The sequence below is a fragment of the Athene cunicularia genome (assembly GCF_003259725.1).
Source record: "Athene cunicularia isolate RWA chromosome 3 unlocalized genomic scaffold, athCun1 chr3_part1, whole genome shotgun sequence".
Lineage (NCBI taxonomy): Eukaryota > Metazoa > Chordata > Aves > Strigiformes > Strigidae > Athene > Athene cunicularia.
The window spans coordinates 16,288,586-16,294,112 of NW_020799097.1; positions in this window are offsets into that span (position 1 = coordinate 16,288,586).

Consider the following 5,527-nt stretch of genomic DNA (forward strand, 5'->3'; position numbering starts at 1 on the left):
AAATACTGACTGTGGACTGCAAGTACTTAAATATCATTAAATGATGATATAGCATTAAATTATGCCATTCTTGGAACATGCAGCTCCCAGGTTCAGATTCAGAATCCAAGCCTGTGTAATTTAAATCTTGCCTCTCCTTAAACTAAACAAAGCATGACCTGTACTTGTTTATATTCTACATATTTTGTTCACTGTAGCTCTCTTCCATGCAAGTCTCAAAGAGAAACTCGGTAAAATATAGAGGAACATCGTATTTGTCTTCCAGGTTGACTTGTCTTTTACCTCTTTAATTTCAGTTAATCTCATCACTAAAGCACTCCGGAACAACTCAGTATTTTTAAGTAATTCTTCAGGTTTGCTTGCTTTTATCCATTACTCCACCTACTTCGGGTGCTTCTGTTCATTTCAATAACTACAACAGAAGTGGCACAGTCCTATAATTAATTCAGCTTTTGTTTTATCCCCACTGCAATATCAGATGGGCTTTGCCCTGATGAGGTGAGGAGGCGGCACGAGCAGAGACACTCAGCTACAAGAGAGTTGTGAAGGGTTCCTGTAATGTAAAATATGTTGTATGTCTCACCTGAGCATGGTTTTCCAAAGATAATACCACTAGTGGTATAATGAAGCACTGACTGAACACAAATGGCAGTCTCTAAATAAGACAGGCACTGGGCAAGAGGACACATACCTTAAACATTCCCACCTTTCCCAGCCAGAGGTGAGGAAAGAAGAGTCTCTTACACAGCAGTAGCTGGAAGCTTTATCAGGAACATGGGAGAGTCTGATCCAATTCCTTCAGCTCCTTCAGGGACTTGAGCTGGCATCTGAATTTGGTTGCTTAAATTAACTACAGGCTCCAGGGTCCCTCGGGGCTGGGTTCAGTCACTTCCCTGCTCCAGTCACCCATTTCCCAGGTGGGAATGGGTGACCCACACCAAGCTCTTAACTCACCAGGAGCAGCTGGCTTCCCTCACCCTAAAAATTGTCTGCTTCCAGGCAGCCAAGCCACAAAATACACATTGCATGCCTTAAAGAAAAAGCAGGAATGAGAGGGGACACCAGCTCCCGAAGGCCCCAGCGCTCAGTCACTGGAAGCAGCTGAACAAAGCTAGGCTGCCTTCAAGGGATTTGGTAGCTCCAGCATCAGCAGTCCCTACTCTCCCCACACACTCAAATCACTCATGAGCTGTAAGCCAGCCACCCTCACACTAGAGTTTGGATGCGCATTCAGAGGTTCTTCCCTACCCAGAAAACATCCAGTTATTGAACCTAAGAAGGTTCCCTCTTAGGGAATAAATTTGACAGGCAGAGGACAAAATCCCTGTGGAGCACATCACCTGCACCCCATGATAAGAGCCAGCAGACGGAACAAGAGGAGGACACCTTGTGTTGGGACCAGCAGAACCAAGTACCAGCTGCTCACTGCTGTGCAGCCAGCCCTGCAAGCCTAGAGGAAGTGTGGCTGGTAGGAAGGGTGGATACCCTGGGATTTTAGTCTCAGACTGAGAGCCAGCTCCAGTAGGAGTTAGCCTCTGACTGCTTTGTAACAAGTGGGTAAGACATGGATGGTGGGGAGTCATTTCTAGCCCCTTCTGCTGACAACAAACAGTTTTTTCAAACAGACTAAACTGGAGGGGTTTTCCCCTATACCAGGGCACTCTGGTGTTCCCAAGCAGCTGTAATGGAGCACAGCCAGGCCAGCTTGGCCTTTAATCTATGAGGAAAGTATATTAATTTTGCAAGACAGAAAAGATGTGCTTGATTGGTTTTCTAACTCCCACCCTAGGGAAGGCTGTGTATCACCAGTCTGTTTCTTCACAGATCTAATCATCCGCTTCATTTCTCCACCTTGCAAAAAGCTGTTGCAAGGAACAGCCTGGTAATAAATTTACGGCATCTTACATTTTAGATCCTCAGTATTGACAGAAAATTGCTGCTCCCTCTACATATCAGACTGTCCACAACAATGTTTCCCAAACAGCCCAGGCTGCAACACTTCTTGAAAGATGCTGTCCCACAGCCCTGGGCAAGCCTGAGCATCTCTGCCAACACAGAGCTTCCTAATGAGTGGTCCCCAGTTGTCTCACATCTAACTCTGGAGTGAGGTGCAGCAGAAAGGAAGGCCAATTTTGAAAGACGGTGCATCGCTGAGCAGCAGATGGAATCAGAGGGACAGTCTTTGTCCTCATCACTAGTCCTATCAACAGAAGGAAAAAGAAAAAAAAAATTACAGGTTCCAGAGTTTGTCCTCCGAGGACCTGTCAAATAGATTAGCAGCCAAGGAACAAATTCTTTTCTTTGTTTGAGGTCTTGCCATAGAAGTGAGTGGAGAATAAAAAAAGGGAGCAGAGAATGGTAAACAGGAAAGCACAGAAAACATGTTTTTCTGTAAGCAGCAGGCCATCGTTACACTGCAGAATATAGGTTCTGTCAAGAGTCTTCACATGAAGGGTTAATGATCAAAAATATATTTATGTATATTAGTAAATACATAAGCTAACATGTAAATAAATTGTTTATATCTATCCATAATACCTACTACTTTCATCTAATTTTATTACATGCTCCTCACATCCATGACAGATCCATTCAACACGTTAATCTTGTACAGATTAAGCATGGCCTAAATTTTGGCCTGCCTCTCATATGCTCTTGTAGGAGAAAGATTTTGTTCAGAAACCTATAGTTCCTACACGTGATATCTGTGCTCAACAGGGCTGCTGCACAGCTCAGGTATCAGCCCACACAAATGCAGACACAGCTTGAGAATCTACTTTGTGCAAGCTCAGGACTGCCTGCACCCAGATGGGCAAAGATGCTCCAAGACCCCTTCTCCTCTTTCAGCCACATTTTGCAAACAAAAAAATGGCTTGAACACCACACTGCTTTCACTCCTCATTTCAGCTGCCTTGACACCATGTCAAGCAGAACACCAGGGCAAGGTGGGAGGGAGCAAGCACAGGGGAGAGATAGAAGGAAAACAGGTCACGCAAAGAAGAAATAAAAACACAAAACAAGAAGCATAACAGACAAGATCAGTAAAGGATGCAAATTCAGAGACAAGCACTCATGAACTTGACAGGTGAAGTGATGCAAGGAACCCATACATGACTGTGGGTTTCAATAGATACGATGCTCTTGTTCCTACCCAAATGGCTGTCGCAGAAACACCTCCTCTATGCATCTCTATTTACCTTCACTGAAACCAGGCTGAGGCAGCTCCCAGACCAGGACAACAGGCAGCCTTTCATAACTCTGATAGCCTGCAAGTCTATAAGGACAAGCTCTGACAGAGGGGCAGGACTGGATTTGGCTGCAGGGGCTTGCACTGGTCCTGCCTGCTGCTTACAGTCTAGCATATTAGTGTAAACTGTCATCCTCGGGTTCACCACTCTTTCACTATCACATAACCCTGGGGATTGAGCAGAAGAGCGCCTGCTCAAAGGTCTGGAAAAGGCTGAGTGAGGCACAAAAGAGGGAATCAGAGGACAGGCTGGACCCCAACGTGATGCAAGGACCAGCAGCCAAGCAGCACTGAGTATCCCACTGACAAAGCCCACAACCTTTAGAAGCATCAGGGAGATGTGATTTCAGCTCTGTAAAGCTGAAATACATGTGACCAGATGTAAATGCCAAAACAGGAGATAATCACCAAGATTGCCTGTGCCATCCATGGAAAGAAACATTGACCAGGCACCTTCTGGCACTCTGGAAGCTGGTGTCTGACACTGGTCAGATGACTTGCCCCTTCCCCTTCATCAACTCTAATGGGAGCCTAGGGTTACCAGCCCAGATACAATTTTCTCTGCCACAGGCATGGAAACTTAGATGAAATTAATCCCAGGACAACTCACATGTGATGCTTGCTTGTCATGCTGCCACATGCCTGCTCCATGCCAGCAGCTCTTTGCCCAAGATTAATAAATATTCCTTTGACAGTCTGATATTTAAAAATACACATCTTCTGTACCATGTCAATGAAGACTAAGAGCAGTGGCTTTATGTGATAATTAACAACTGTTTGGGGACATTATTCATTAAGTTTTAAGGGCAACATTATTTGTCATATACTTGTCCTAATTAAGATCAACACCAAGGAAATGTGGCTGCCTTGTGGGAATTACTCTTCCTGCAGACAGTACAGGAAGCCTCTTCAAAAGTGAAGACTTAGCAACGAGTGTCTGATTTTGAGAGAATGTTTAGAATTCTGATATCAGGTGACTGGTAGGGTTTCTTAGGGGCTTCCAAGAACGAACAACCCATCCTTTCAGGAATCTGTACCCAAAGTATCATGCAGAGGGGCTGTATCCACACTGAAACCCCAGCTTAGGACACAGACAATTGTGCTTCACCACTCATCTGCTGCTTCCACACCTCCAGCCCTTTTCCAAGGCATTAGCACCACAAGCAGAGCTAACAACAAAACCAAGCGCTCACAACCTTCAGCTCTGTGGAGAGCGCCACTGCTCTGTAATGCAAGATGAGGCTAATAATATCTTTTGGACACATGAGTCTGGGTAACACAAATGACATGATGGTGATTCAGTTTAATTATAAACTTCCTGTTCGAAATATCAAGGTTCCTCTGGTGGCACTGGCAATTGTTCTTCTGACTCATCCAGCTGTTGCCATAACTAGGCAAAACAAAACCTTCTGTGATCCTTAAGGTATAAATAATTAAAGAAACCATTACTTTGAAAGAGTACCTGGCATTTCATAGTTACTGCAACACCATCAAATAAATAGCAATATACAGAGAGAAATACAGCATTGTGCTTAGGGACAGTGGCTTTTGTTACAATCTCTGCTCCCTGAAAGACAGCAATAAAACATCCATCCATTCCTCATGTGGAAGAGGCAGATTAACTCCCCATCCATATATGCTTCCAGCAAGGTTGTACTACATGGCCAGATGGATCATCGCTAGTGTTAAAAAATATTAGTTGTTTATCTCAGAAAAGTTTTAGAATAATTTTTAATAGAATTAACTGCTTAGACATGTAATGCTGTGTGATTTAGTATGTTGTTCACTTAGCATGAGTAAGATTTGCTTATCAGCTAGATTTGCTGAAGCCCTAAACCACAAGCTGTAAATTTTCACCTAGATTTGCTGAACTTGTACTGAACTTGAATCTATTCAGCAAAACAAGGCCTCCAGAGCCAGCACAATCCAGAAGATAAGGAAGGCACAATCAGCAACTGCAACTAGGCAAGAACACAGCCTGTCTGGAGACAGTGAAGGAGCCCAATACAGAACCAGAAGATGTCAGATCTCAAGCCAGAATCACCACTGGGTCAAAGGGCACATGAAAATGACACGAAGGGGGGCTGCATAGTCTGCATTTCTTTGTTCAGTGTCCTTCTCCAGCAGTACCCAGCTCAAGCTGATCCTGCTACTGTACCACTATTAAATTATTTATTTTTATAGGATTCAATGCAGGTTCAAACTGCAGAGCAACTAACACCAGACACCCAGACCAAACTGCACTTTCATAGCTAGTCAAGTGTGAATCAGAAGTCTATA